A 15,884-nucleotide genomic window follows, 5' to 3' on the forward strand; every position below is an offset into this window, starting at 1 on the left:
TGTAATTTATTAAGGTTTTTAGAAAGCAATTTGGTATATCTGCTTTATTAGAAATACATATGAGCTTTGACCTAGCAATTCCAGTCTTAAAAATCTATACCAATGATATCTAAAATCCACTTTTAAAAAGTGGGTATTATTTACTGCAGCATTGTGTATGGTGACAAATAAAACCCTAAAAGTAAACACCTCTCAATAGTGGAATGGTTGAAAATACTGTGATATAGTCACGTAATGGATTGTGAATTTGACCCATGCCCGATGACTTTAAGAGAGGTAGTGAGTGAGAAAACAAAATGTAGAAGGGTGTGCATAAGATCTTCTCTACATGTGCGTGTAAATGTACATGTGCATAGATCAATACTGTGAGTTCAGAAAAGAATATGAAGCACACACACTGGTGTTGATACGGGTTCCATGTTGGAAATACTGCCAAAATAAAGGCAAGAGAAGCAAAAGGAAAGGGAACCAAGCAAGAAAGGGAGAAAAAAAAGTGACCATGATATGATTATATGGAGGCATCTATGTAAAATCTTTGACCTGTGGGAATAAATATAAAGAAATTAAATGTAATAAAATTAAAACTAAAAATACTTCCTTGGGAAAAAAAATCTATGGCCACCGATCACTTGAGGAACATGGTTTGTGCTTAACTTGAATTTACAATGCAAATTTGTATATAAATGTGGGAAAATTAGTTGAAGACAAAATAGAAGGGGGAGAGGAGAAAAGAGATCCCCCCTGAGAGTCAGAATAAACAACATCAGTGCAGTGCTTGGGTTCTACACAGAATTATTTGTTATCCCAGTTGTGCGAAAAGAAAAGGGAAAACGAAATTACTGTTCCTGTGTGTTAGGCAAAGCGAAATAACTCCAATTTAATTTAGGGAGCAGACTCTTATTGTTAATATTTTTTAATAATGGGTACTTCAGGTGAGAGAAGAATCCACAGATAATTTTTTAAACAATATTTTAAAATATGATGAAAATTTATTTTTATTTCTTTCCCTAAGTTCATTTCTCTTTCTTTTGTATATATGTGTGTGCGTGTACATGCTTGTTTGGACCAGATATGATTAAAATGTCCTTGACACATTTTTAGTAAAAGGATCACTCCATGCATGTCAGTAAATACCTGTAGTTTTGTTCCAACTTAATGGGAATTTTTACCTTCACCTTTATAGCCAAATATTTCGGGCAGTGAGAAGAGGACAGGGAAGCTTCGTCCCTGAACTGGACTTGGCTGAGGTCTCAGATCTTCTCCCACACCCATTCATAAAATAACTAGAATAATGAAAGTCTTAGGAAGAATAAGATGAATGTCTTAGATTGGGTTTCCAGGAAACAAACTCTGAGAAGGAGATTTGTGTGGAATGAGTTTACTGGGGAGCACTCTCAGGGTCAACATCAGTGTGGGAGTGAAGGGATCAGTGTTGGGCAGAGAGTAGGGTTGAACTCCAATGAACAAATGTTTCAGTGGATCCCATGGTGAGCTCTAGAGCTGGATTGTATCTTTAGAGTTGTCCAGTCTTGGGGCAAGGGCATGGGTCATTTATACTCTAGCATTGATGGTCATTGGCTACAAGCTACCCCCAGGGAGGGAAAAATTGGTGTAGTTGGGTCTCCATGGCAAACCCATGAGAGCAGTTCAATGAGAGCTGTGAGCCACCAGCGTTCCCAGCATCGGGGCAAGGATGCCTCTGTCCTAAACACAAAAGGTCTGGGTGGCAGACCACAGAATCCACTACAGTAAGCATTTAAAGTCTTCTCTTTTTATAAACAGACATAGTACTACTTTTGTTCCTTTAACCAAAAGGTGGGGGAGGGGAAGCATAGCAAATTTGCCTTTGAGATTAAAAAATCTATGTATTTTAAAAACAGCATATCTCATAAAACTCAATGTCAAAAAAAAAAACCCCACAATCCAATCAAAAATGGCAGAAGACTTGAATAGCCATTTTTCCAAAGAAGATATACAGACTGCCAACAGGTACATGAAAAGGTGCTCAACATCCCTAGTTATTAGAGATATGCAGATCAAAACCAAAATGAGGTATTATCTCACACCTGTCAGAATGGCTAACAGCAAAAATCTACAAATAACAAATGTTGAAGAGGATGTAGAGAAAAGGGGACCCTCCTACACTGTTGGTGAGAGTGTAAATTGGTATAGCCACTATGGAAAATAGTACGGAGTTTCCTTAAAAAAAAAAAAAAAAACCTGAAAATAGAACTACCATGTGATCCAGCAATTCCACTCCTGAGTATATATCTTTAAAGAACCCCAAAGCACTAATTAGAAAAGATAAACACACCCTAGTGCTCATAGCAGGACTGTTTACTATAGCTAAGACATGGAAGCAACCCAAATGCCCATCAACAGATGATTGGATTAAGAAGATGTGGTATATACAAACAATGGAATATTAGCCATAAAACAATGAAATACTACCATTTGCAGCTACATGGGTGGACCTAGAGAATATTATGCTAATGAAATAAATCAGACAGAGAAAGACAAATACTATATGGTATCATTTATATGTAGAATCTAAAAAATAATACAAATGGATGTATATACAAAACAGAAACAGACTCACGGACATAGGAAAAAACTCGTGGTTACCAAAGGGGAGAAAGAAGGGGGAAGAGACAAACCAGGGGTATGGGATTAACAGATACAAATTACTATATATAAAATAGATAAGCAAACAAGGTTCTACTGTATAGCAGAGGGAATTATACCCATTATCATGTAATAACATTTAATGGAGTATAATCTGCAAAAATACTGAATCACTATGCTGTACACCTGAAACTAACACAATATTGTAGATCGACTCTACTTCAATCTTTAAAAAATGTAATTGCTCTAATGAGAAGAGGTAACTGTCGAATGTGAACTGGAAATGAAATTCAGGGCAAATGTTTGGATATGTGGGTGTACCTCAGTTTCAAGAAACCTAGAATGTGAAAAAGTGATTTAAAAAACAGAAAAGAGAATACTTTGTAAAAAAATAAAGGACACATAAAAGTCTCTTCAAATATTTATTTTAGGGTGTTTATAACACGGTTAGATTTATCAACAAAGACCAATTTAAGCACTACTTTTAAAGAATGTAACTATTGAATAGAGAGACCTATCGTCGTATTAAAAATACGGAGAAAATAACCACACTTATTTGCTTCCAGTCTGCATTTCTTTGTTATTGTTCTTTTGTCTTTCCCTGTGACTTTATATAAGATGATCTGGGATGTCTTAATACCCTGGAGTTTTCTTCTGTGGCTGTCCTCAGAACCTAGGGTCATGGGACTTATTTATATGTGATTCTGCCTTCAAATGAAGCTTCTTTCTTTTTAAATATTCAAGTAAATAGCCTCTCAGGTGGTCCCAGATTTAACCATTGTACACTGGGTTCTCGGAGCAGAGAATGTGAACAGGGAGCTACTGGCTTTCCTCTGCCAGGGCCTCACTAGCTTGTGCTGCAGACGCTCTCAGCGCTTTGATAACTGCGTTCATTAGTTGCTGGCCGTGCACCGCTGTCTCTGTGAGTTATGTGGGAGGTGTTAATGAACTTGAGGAGGTGGGTGTGACTAGAAAATGTGCCTGGTCATCTGTGGGGCCTTTTCTCTCTTTCCACCCCTGAGCCTGCAGCCATGACAAATCATGGAAGGCATGGGGCAGAGCGTTAATTACAGGTTTCCTTAACCCCTAGCTGGGGCTGTGAAAACCTAGAACAGCTTGTGGTGTTAATTTGCTGTTACTTTAGCATGGGCTCCCTACTTGTGTGATACTTCTTTGAGGCAGTCATTCCAAGGAAAGAATTTGCAGCTATCTTCCCTACCAGCTCTCCCCGCTCAAAACAACAGACTTCCCCTACCCAGTGAGCTCTCCAGAGTGGCTGCAGGGTTCTTGGGCAAGTTCCTTTCTCCCTGGAGTCCCATTACGGGAGCCCAGGGATGTCGAGGCCAGCACCTCAGACATTCTCTTGATCTTTTTCCTCAGTCCCTCAATGGCTCCCACGGTGCCAGGTTCATATTTCTGGGTACCTCAGAAAGAAGAGGGGAAGGATGGTATCAGCAAAGCCTGCCCCTCTCATCAGAAGAGCAAAGTTTTCCCAGAAGCCCCAGCAAACTATTGATGTCTCATTTGTTACCCTTACCTGTAAGAGGAGCTGTGAAAGTAGTTCGTTTTTCCAGTCTCCTCAGAGAGGGCCAAGGGGAGCTAAGCATGGATGCTGGTAGACACCCAGTGGTGTGTGCTGGAAGTTCCTTCCAGCTGTGCAAACCTGGGAGTCCAAAAGTACAGGCTTTTCTGAGCACAATGATGGAGGTCATTCATGGGTACAGTCATCACATGCCCAGGCATTAATAGGACCACAGCAACTGCATATATTCTGCATTATTAACCCCATTAAGACACTGAAATGGCCTCAAGACTTCAATATTTCTGTTTCACCTATTTCCTGAGTAGTGTTTATCTAAAGCCAGCTGGGGTGTCAGACTGCTGTGTATTCAGGATGGGAGTGACATGAAGGATTCTTATTTAGAGGGTTTGAGACTGGAGAGAAGGTGCTCAAAGGAGAGAGGGTGAGAGCCTGGATTCAGGCAGTGGTTGTAGAGATGGAGAGGAGAGGTGGGATTTGAGAAACGTTTAGGAGAGAAAACTCTACTGGACTTGTGACTGGTAGTCTTCATGGAGTTACTGGGAGAAGAGTCAGCCACAGCTCCAGGTTGCTGGCTGTGTGCTGCCAGCACTCCCAGATGAGATAAGGAATGGAGGGAATTCAGGAGAGAAGGACTGAGTGTGGGAAGTGATAATGACGCTAGTGGCTCCCGTTGACAGCTCACCTACTGGTACAGGGTACTGAGCAGAGGTGCCACATGCTGCCCATTTAACTCTTCACGCACCCCTCTGGGCATTGGACTGTAGTTATCTCCATCTTCGCAGTGATTAAGGAACTTACCCAAGGTCACGTCTGGAAAGTGCTAGGGCTGTAATTCGAGCCCAGGCATTCTCTCCTAATCACAATCTCCTCTGCCAATGAAACAGTAATGATATAAATGAGATTCTATTTGATCCTCTGTGTTTGAAGAACTTGAGGGACTTCCAGGTAAATATGTCCAACAGATGGTCCCATATATCAATCTGAAGCTTAGGGAAGAGGTTTGGGTTGGATATATGGAAATTTGGGTATCATACATACATAGATGGGCAAGATCATTCAGAAAACATAAATCAAGTGAGGAGTGGACGGAGGCTTTAAATCTTGGGGAAAATCAACTTTTAGGGAGTCAGTCCAGGAGCTGACACCCCTGGAGGAGACAAAGACCACGTGATCAGATGAGTAGAGGGGCCATCAGGGAAGTGCAGTGCCACTAAACCCAAGAGAATTAGGTGTTTAAAGAGGAAATTGTTTAATCTTTTTGGAAGAGAAGAAAATTTAGATGATATCTGGAGAAGAATGTGAGTAAGAAGAGGGGTATTTTGTCTTGGGTGTCTGTTTTAGGACTGGAGGTACTTGAACTTGTATGTAGGCAGAAGGGAAGAAGGCAGTGGAGAAAGAATCCTGAAGACTCAGGAGAATGCTGGAAAAAATAGAAGCATAGCGTCAAGTGGCTTGGATGAGGGGAAGACACAGCAGAAGAAGACTTTATCTTCTGAGGGTGTTGGAAAAGAGGTAGGGTGCGTGTTAGTATATTTGGTGGAGAGATCGGAAACTGATTATCATGCCTGATGACCTCAACTTTATCAAAGACCTAGGAGGTGAGCAGGTGCTCCAGGAGCTTAGGGAGGAAAAGGACCATCTCTCATATCTGAGAGCATCACCCAAATCCTTAAAAACTAAGCACCCCTGTGGACTTATGTTTCAGAAAGTCCAGGCAAAATCACCATCCCTGGCTGTCACAGACACAGCACAGTGTCTCTGCTGACAAATGTCTTGCCCCAAGTCATACAGCTCGAAAGATGTAGAGAAATTTCCTAGCCTATGCTCTTTCCACTATTTTATGCAGGATTTTGATGAAAATGGGCTACCTGTTTCATGATTCTGAAGCAACACCGATACAGGATGTCATTTCAGATTTTTGCTGCTGTGTGTTTGTGCAGCGACGATCAGTGTGTTCATTCTTAAGTGCTTCTATGAAGTGACTGATAATGGCATCTAAGAATCTAGGACACTGTTACCCAGAGTGTGCTCTCTATGAACACCCGTCATGTGTGATGTTCCTTGAAAAAAAAAAGTTCTGTGGTCAAATGTATTTGGGTCATGCTGTGTTTCCTGCCTCTCCTTGGAGAGCTCCAACACACATTAGTATATTAAAGGCTCTGAGGGGGTACAAAGTCAAAAAAAGAATCTTCTTTAGCCTAACTGTCCCAGAATGGTTTGACTGCAGACACTACTCCACCCTATTTTATTGTTATGATACCCTTTAGTAAAAGGCAGAACTCACTCTAGGAAACGCCAAACTACAGTTGCAAATTACCTTTATTCTGCAGAACACTGAGAAGAGTGGATGATGGAACTTGCATGCATTTGTAGTCAATGTGCTATGGTAACTTAGCATAATATCTGTTTTTTTCTTTTTGACACTTTTTGTGCCAACATTAAAATAACTCTATCAATTTGGCATTTATATTCAATAACTTTTCAAAAATGATTACTTTCCTTTTTTATATTTATTTTCCAGATTTTTATTTGGCTTCTTTTACCATGAAGCCAGTTTACTTTCCTTTTGAATGTGTTTACTGAGCTTTTATTGATAACCTTGCATGTGCAAAGCACTGCATTGGTATTAAAGTAGTAAGAGATGTTTATCCTTTGCCCTCGAAGAGTCTGGAGAGGATAGTCCGAACACTGGAGGTTGAGTTCAATGCCAGCCTCTTGGACAAAACACCTGGAAAGCACGTTGGAGAGAGAGATTGACCATGCGGCTAGCTGGTAGAGACCCCCGGCAAATGCTATTTGAGCTGGGTATCAAAGGATGAGTAGAGGTTGACCCAGTGGAATGGGAAAAAAATGGGAAATGTCAGTGGAGAAAGAAAACTTGGAAGCATATTGACAATCTTGTACACCTAGATAAGGAGTTTAGATGTTCTTCTATAAGTAGCCAGGAGCCTCTATGGAAGAGTTTTAAGCAGAGATTTAAAAGATCTAAGTTTTTAATTTTTAGATTACTGTGGCAGGGTAAGGAAGATAAACTGGAGGTCTGAGATTATTGTTGGGGACATAAGTAAGAGACTTGAAATCTTACTGATAGATGACAAGGTAAATGTGTAAGCATCATTATGAATGAGTTTTCCTGTAGTAAAATTGGTGGTGTTTTTCTTTGCATAGTCAAATAAGACTCACCTATAGTAAAGTAATGCACTTCGGTCTGAGGAAGCACAGTATGCTGTAGTGGCTGGCTCTTTGGAGTCATTTCAGGGATGACAGCTCATTTGATAAAAGGGCTGGGAGGTAGTGCAGTGGAGGGGGGATGATTTGGAGTCAGGAAGACCCCAGTCAGCATCCTAGTTCCACCACTTAGAACAGTGGTGGTCTCACTTAACCCCCTCAGTGACTGTTTTCTCACCTGAACAAAAAAGGGATTATAATACTTCCAACAGCTATTCATGGATTATAGGAGATAACATACATGAAAGAACATTTTCATTCTCACAACAAAACTGGGAAGTGGGAGGTTGGAATAAACCTCACTGAAAATCTGGAAAACAAAATTCACAGGGAGTGAATGATTCACCCAGGATGGTGCAGTGAAGGGGAGGTCGCCTGTCCTTGCCTCCCCACAGACCATCAGAATCTTAGCCCAGTGGCCTGTCCACCTTGGCCCTTTAAAAGAGAACAAATGCATTGTCAAGTAAAAGCATAGAATGAATCCCAGTTACATTGTTTGGTGGATTAATTCATTTGTTCTGCTCTGATCTTCCTGACTGTTCCCCCCGTAAATGGAGACATTTGCTGAGGTCCCAGCCTAGCCAGACTCTTCGAGCAGCTTTCTGTGGGATCAAGCTCTCCATGACTAATATGCTCTCTGTAACGCCCCACCCCATCCTGGGTCTGAAGGGAGGGCAATGGAAGAAGACTGCCCTCTCTCCCCTTTAGGGTTATAGCCCCTAAGGACCTTAGCACCAGCGGGCTTGGGGGAGGCTCTCCAGGGAAGGACTATTACTAAATAAGAAAAGGCTGTCAAAAAGGCCAAGAGGAGACCACTGCTCTCTGTCTTTTCTCTCCTGGCAGCAAGAAAAGATAACAACCACTGAACCTCCAAACAAAACTCTCCCGTGTCTGCAGTATCCATGCTGACAGCTTAATTAGTCAAATAGGAACCCTGGCAAACCACAGACCAAGTTCTGCCCAGAATTACTTGCCCGCAGTTCTAGCTGAAGTGACAGAGGCTGTTTAGTCTCAAAGTAGGAGGGATTGCCAGGCACATTCTAGTGCCAGAGACCTACAGGGAGCCCCCTTTCCCTGCCTTGTGACCCAATCCCATCCTACAGAGCTTGAGTTTCTCAGCAAAGCTCAGTATCCTGAGGGTACCAGAATTGTCAGTGTGCCTCATCACACGTAGTGTGCTCTGGGGAGCACATATAAAGGACAATGGATGTTGGAATGAGAAATCTCACAGATTCCTGACTTCCGCCCTCCTTTCTCCCTCTCTTTCTTATTCCCCGAGTTTGCCTTCACCCTAGCTCCTCTCTCTGTTCTGTCTCCATACTTGTGTCTCACATTAACCTCTTTCACTTATTAGAATTCATAACCGTGGCTAACTAGCATCGCATAACTGAAACTGTACTCTCCCAGAACTCGTGATCTGAACTCAGGGATTATAGCGTGTGGGCGTCCTCTGGCTTTTCCACATAAATTCTAAGAAGTTCTTGCCGTTTGTGAAGTTGGGGGTGACAGAGGTGGGTGAAAAGAACATTTAATGAAAATGAATGTGTCCACTGTTATCCCTTGGTCTTAAGTCTCCAGTCCGTGAAAAGAGAGAGCAACTGATTGAAATTAAAACCCACTGAAGAAAGGATGAAAGTGGACAAATTATTCATAATCTGTGCCCTCTCGTTACTCCGCGAGCACGTTGTAAGAACCGACGAGGGAACAACTGGAAAGCTCTTGGAACTCCTTAGTGATAGCTGCTTGCTAATAAGGTCACCCCATTACCAGGCTTATTTGGAATATTGCAACTGTATAGGAAAGCTAAATGTTTATAGTGTTCCTTAAGGAAGTATAACTTTCATAAAACATTACTATAACAGCAGCCAAACCAGACAGGTATTAGACGACCAAACCAGACAGGTATTAGATGACCATAAGACAGGCTATAAATCGCTGTACCTCTCTTTTACTATCCTTTCCACCTTTTCTGTCTTCTCATTATCTCAGCCCTTCTGATCTTTTCTACCCTTTCTTATAATTTCTCTTACTTCCGTTTCTGTCTGTTTCTCTCCTGCTCTTGTTCTCTCTCTCATACATACATACACACAGTCCCATGGATGAACATTTTGATATTTCTCATTTAGTTAGGAGAATAATGCAAATTACCGTCAGGAGGTAGGTACAGCCATTTTTGTATCTGCCTGTAGGTGTTTCCTCAGGCTTCAGGGAGCTGGGCTGGATGCTGTAAATGCTTTGTCGCATCTCCGGCTGAAGCCTAGCTTAGTCATTTAGAGGTTCCTTTGCTGTACTGTTGGATGTGCTTCGGGGAGTCATGCTGTGGCTTCTTCAGGCTCCTATCTACCTCCTTTCCACTTCTGTTACGGTGCCTTTATAACATCTCATCTCATCTCTGGTCCAGTGAATTTCTGATGCAGAAACCTCTGCTGTGTCTGGCACTATGTGAGATGGGGGATTTAAGACATTATTCATGTCTTTAAAGAGCTTACTATAGTTGGAGTGAGAAGAAGTCCACAAACAGTAGACGAATATCACTATACAGTATATAATCAAGGGCTGAACTGATACAATTACCTACTAGAAATGTGTACTAGAGGCAGGCAGTCACTATGCTGGGCAGTCAGGAGGGACCGAGGTTAGAGTTGAAAGCTAAGGTCTCGGGACAAGGCAAGTGGTCCTTGAGATGGATCCCGAGGAACTGGGAATTTCACAACAGGGATAGGAAGTGTGCACCCTCCAGGCTGGGAGGAAGGCCTTCTTGGAAGTCCAAGAGCTTATTGTTCTGCCGATGTACGCATATTTCTAATGACAAAGGAATCCTTAACTGAATCAAATCTCACAGCTACGTTTGGGGTTTGGGCACCACTCATTCTTGAGGCTCCTGGAGTTTTATGGAAATTGCAGTGGTGTGGGAGACCTACTCTGGCCATCCCATAAAGGATGCGCCCCCCTTTTATAGAACGCGTCTTCACTGACTAGGATTCAGAGCTCAGGTTCTCTGCGTGTGTCGGGGTGGCATCTGGATTCTCCACGCAGCAAAATCGTCACGCTTCCTAAACAATCCATTTCGTCATGTCAGATTAAAACACGAGCCCTGAAAAACTATCTTTTGTCAAAGATCAGAATCTCATTAACATGATCAAATGCAATTAAGTCACCATTAGTTTTCAAGAACAGTTTAAAGGTAAATGGTGTAGGTCTCTGTGCTCGTGACAGATCAAGAGAGACTTGAATGATATCCACCCCCTTTATCTATTCATCAGAAATGCCTGTGGGGAAAGTGGAGAGAAGAGATCTATTATCTCTGCTTTCCTGCTAACCTGGAGATGAACAGATTCTCACACTTTGTGAAACCAAATATACTTAAAAAGCAAAGGCTTCAGGGCAGTAATGTGTAGACTGATAATAAGATGGGTTGTAATAAAAACAAATTTTTAATCTCATTCGTTCATTCACACATTATGTTCACCAGCCATATGTTGATGAACATCAGATTGCCGCCTGCCAAGTCTATAGCCAGGTAGAGAGGCAAGTGTCTCTATGATGAGACGTGAGAGGTATTCCAGCAACAGCGTGTTGAATTCCTCCATTGTAGTCACTTCTCTGAATTAACACATAACATCTGAAGCTCCCCTAACAAAATGAAAATGCTCTATGAGGGTAGATAATACTACCCAACTGACCCGTTTGTAAATTTGCACAGCTTGGCTTTGAAGAATAACTCTCCGACACTCTGCAGAGGGCGCTATCCTAAAGAGGTGAGATGCATAGTCCAAGAACAAGTTTTGAGAGAAAAGACGAAAACCCTGGGGAGTCAGACATAGAGAGATGCAGGAGAGGAGGGTACCATGAGTTGAATGAAGATGCCGAGGGTTGTGTTTATATTCAAGGCAAAAACTGAGAGCCAAAGAGGAGAAGTGCCTGGGAGTAACTGCCTAGCATCCAGTTAGGACTGGCTGCTCTGAAAAGCACGCCTCTCTAAATGTTTTACTGTGTGCATCTGCTCATTGTTAAAAGTGAAGCAATCCAAAGCTTGGTATATTTCACAGAATCACAGAACAGAAATGTTAGGGTGCTGGAAGGAATCTTAGCCATCACTCTGCCCACTCATTTTATAGATCTGGGAGCTATCCATGCCCAACAGAGGGATCAAATATACTTTTGCCCAAGGCCAGACCAGGGTCTGATGGAGCTCCAGGGGTAAGCCTATAGTTTGTCCTCCAAACCAGGACACTTTTGAGAGGGAAGGTGACTAACTAGATGGGATGCTAGGAAAAGAAGCATAAGCTGGGCAACCTTGGATAGGATTGTCAAATCAGAGCTGAGGTGAAAGGAAGCTACTAGACAGCTAGAGGAACATACAGGGGAACAGGGAGCAATCTCATGATGCTAACAGTTGGGATCAGTGTCCAAACAGGGCACAGAAAATCCATTTCAAGAGAAGAAGAGTAACCAAGATCATTGGACTGAGTGGGGTGTAGTGTTGATCTAGCTTTGGAAGTGCAGACTGGGGACAGTGAGCTCATCCAGCATAGGTGAGGTCAAGCAGAAACAGCCATCCAAGATGAGGCAAGGCAAAGGAAGAAGAAGCCGGCACAGAGCTGGAAGCGGGCCCCAGCGAGCCATCAGGGGCACAGTATGGGCACCTCTGCATCTCCTCGCTGCAGGAGCAAAGAGATACAAGCTACCTGAGGGGACTGAGCAAGGTGACCACCTTTGCCCTCCAGCAGACAAGAGCTAAGCCTCTCTCCTGATCTCTGGTTTGGGGGCTGTGCAGGGTACTGCTACAGTACTCTAACCCTTCAGGGTTCTGGGTAGGGGTGGCAGCCTTGAATTAGCTGGATGTTCAATCAGATCACCTGGGAGAAGACTACGACTCGACAGGGTGGGCACTGAAAGCAACTTGGAACAAATAGGGGAATAAATAGGCCAGAGTCCCATCAGGGTGGCTTGACCAGCATGGAAACCAGGTGTGTGATCATTCTCAGTGTGAGCAGTTTAGACATAGAAGGTGGTCACAATTATAGTCTACCTTATGCATATGGGGGAACTGAGGCAGCGTCTGCCAAATATATCAAGAATTTTGCATCACCCACTGAGTGGCTCAGAAACACTTATGCTGGGACTTCCTCTGGGCTTATGGCACCAAACATCTCCACACTGCACCCCATAAAAAAGCCTTTGACAACTCATCCAGGGAACTGGGCTTAGCTAACAGCTAATGGCAAGTGTCTAACAAATCCACTCTTGCTTAAATTTTAATATCTGGTAAGACATTGTACTTCCTCTCACCTCTATATTTACTCCCTATGAAAATAATTCCCTAACATCTCAAATGAATAAATTACCATAGCTGAATTCCATTCGTTGCATCAGCTTGGAGAGGGGGATGGGTTCCTGTCTTCATTTCCCATTCAGTGGACCCTGTATCCTTCCAAGACTTTTTAAGATCCCAGGTCCAGCACCAGGTCAGGAATATTAGGACCAGCCAGTAATCAGGATCTGAATTCCACTGATTCCTCCTTGAGGGAAGAGACCAGGTACGAGGGGATGGGTTAAGGTATAGTCTGGGCAGGACAACTGAAAGGCCTTTAGTAAGGGAGAGGGGATGGAGAAGAGGGATGAGACGTTGCTATGGATTGAATGTTTTGGTCCCCAAATTCACAAGTGTCGGTGTTTGGACGTGGCACCTTTGGGGAATAATTAGGTTTAGACGAGGTCATGAGGGTATGGCCCCATGATGGAATTTGTATACTTTTAAGAGGAGGAAGAGAGACCAGAGCTCTCTCTCTCCCCCACCACGTGAGAACACAGCAAGAAAACTTGATCTTGGATTTCCCAGCCTCCAGAACTGTGAGAAATGAACGTCTGTTATTTAAACCACCCAGTGAGTGGTATTTTACATAACAGCCCCCGCAGACTAAAACAGACATCATAGAATGAGTATCTTTGGGGCCTGAGATGTCCAGGAGTCCAGCAGCTAAATGAAGTGTGTGCAGCACTTCTCACTATGGTGTGACCTGGGGAGAAACACACGTGCTGGATTTTTTTGGAAAGCAGTCGTCAGCACAATGTTATCAACTCTTCCAGTGAAGGTGTCATGCTTTCCATTTGGACTTGCAAGAACTAATGCTATTTCAAGTCCTGTTTCCTTGACTGGGAAAATAAAAAGACAAAATAGCTTTCCCTCTCAGCCCCATAACTGGCTCCCACAGGGACAAGCCACGTTAGAGGTCCAACATCTCAAAGTTAGGTTGACGTATATGTTATTTTCACTGGAAAATTAGTGCACAGGGTAGACAAGAGCCCTTGGTATTCTGAAGCAATTAACTAGACAAAGACAGTGTTTTTCTGACTAACATGATGGAAATGAAGCAGTGGAGACAGCTAGGGTGACATTTTCCATCAAACAACTTTTTTTTATTTGTGCAACATATTTTCCAAGTGATAGAAAATGACACACTGTCTCCATTACTTCCTTTCCATCGTCTCCATCTTTTCTAACTTGCATATTTGGGAAACAAATTGCTTTAAACATGTCAAAGACACTTGAGTGGATTGTTAGCCAGATTTTAAAAATAAAGATGATTCACAAAGACAGTACTTGTGTTTATAACCATCATGATAAAATTTCAAGGAAAAACTCACAGATAATTTAGGGCACAAGTACAAGGTAATCATCTTCAGAAGTTAGAACGCACTCTCCTTTTGCTTTCTGCCTCATTTCCCCTAGATTCGCATGGCACAGTGAACCTGACCTTGTGGGAGCTCAGCCATCCCTGCTTCAATGCTCTACTAAGTAGCGGCCCCCATATTGATTTCTTCAGCCTTGGATCCCGTTTCCATTACTATGCAAGGAGTTGAGCTCCTCCTTGACATTTTCCTCCTCATCAGTCCCATATTCTCTTAGAGCTGATGCTTCTTGAAGGATGATCCTAGAGAGATAGGATGTTGCCTAGTGTGGGGCAACTCGGAGGCTCCCTTCACCACGTATTCTTGAAGAGTCGATATAGGTGTTCCAAAGAGAAGAAGTTCAAAAAGTACTGCTCATCTTAAGAAACTTAAAGACCTACATCACTGATGGATTTTTTTTTAAAAAAAAGAAAAGAAAAAGGAGAAAACTATGCTCCAATATAAAATAAAAAAAATTTTAAAGCCAAAAAATAAAAACATTTTAAAAAGGAGAACATGGATATACAAGATAATTGTACAAACAATGGTTACCCATGTTGTTCTGTTGTTTGTTGTTTAAAACTTTTTTAAAAAAAATTTGAAACAAACTCCACTTTACAGAAAATTTACGAGTGGTACAAAGAACTTCTGTTTTTCTTCCTGAACCACTAGAGAGCTGTCAACCCTATGTCCCATCATCACTGAATACTTTAAATACTTCAGTGTGTATTTCCTGTGAGCAAAGACATTCTCCTGTATAACCACCAAAATCAGGAAATTATAATTGATACATTATGATCATCTAATCTTCAGACCCCATTTGAGTGTCACCAGTTGTCCCAATAATATCCTTTATAGCAAGGGAATCCAGTCCAAAATCACATGTTGCATTTTGTTGTCATGTCTCGTCTCTAGTTTTCTTCAATTTGGAACACTTTTGTCGTCTTTCTTTGACTTTCGTTACTTGACACGTTTGCAGATTATAAGGCAGTGATTTTGTACAATACCTCCCAGTTTGGGTTTTTTTGTCTGATGCTTCCTCGTGATTACAATCAGGTTATGTATCTTTGGCAGTAATATCACAGAAGTGGTGCTGAGTTCTTCTCGGTGAATCCTACCCGGTTGCACGTAACTTTTTTTAGATCCCCTTAATTAATTTTGATTACTTGATTAAGGCAGAGTTATAGGTCAATGTCTTAATCTGTTCTGGCTGCTAACAAATAACGTAGACTGGGTGCTTATAAATAAACATTTATTTCTCACAGTTCTGGAGGCTGGGAAGTCCAAAATCAAGGTGCTGACAGATTTAGTGTGTGGTGAGGACCTACTTACGGGTCCACAGATGGCTGTCTTCTCACTGTGTACTCACATGGCAGAAAGGGTGAGGGATCTCTCTGGGGTCTCCTTTATAGAGACACAGTTCCCATTCATGAGGGCTCCACCCCACGGCCTAGACACCTCTCAAAGGCCTCACTGTCAGTTATGTGGAGCTTTTAGCGAACTGTTTAAAGGGCTGTAATACTAGTGTTTCTCTGAGCTACTCTGAAGCCTTATTTAGCAAATGTTCTAGTATATGTTTAAGTGAAGCCTTGGCATCTATGACATGAATTTTGGGGGTAATACGCATATTCAGTCTATAGAAGTTGGGTTCTCTAGGAAGTAGACTTTGAAATTAGCATACAAGAAGTTGATTACGGAATGCTCTTGGGATTAACCTCTGTGGAAGCAGAATTGGGCAGAAAGAGAAGTTGAGCTTCAAGTAGTACCTGCAAAGGCCACAGCTGACCCCACGAGGAACTATGGAGATGGGACGGCT

General features: G+C 42.2%; 1 protein-coding gene across 1 annotated transcript in view; it reads left to right on the forward strand.

Annotated features, from left to right (window-relative positions):
- F13A1 (coagulation factor XIII A chain) overlaps positions 1–15,884 on the forward strand; it is a 145,473-nt gene that overhangs the window by 20,200 nt on the left and 109,389 nt on the right. The window lies entirely within an intron of this gene.

The sequence above is a fragment of the Lagenorhynchus albirostris genome, chromosome 10 (genome assembly GCF_949774975.1).
Source record: "Lagenorhynchus albirostris chromosome 10, mLagAlb1.1, whole genome shotgun sequence".
Classification (NCBI taxonomy): Eukaryota; Metazoa; Chordata; class Mammalia; order Artiodactyla; family Delphinidae; genus Lagenorhynchus; species Lagenorhynchus albirostris.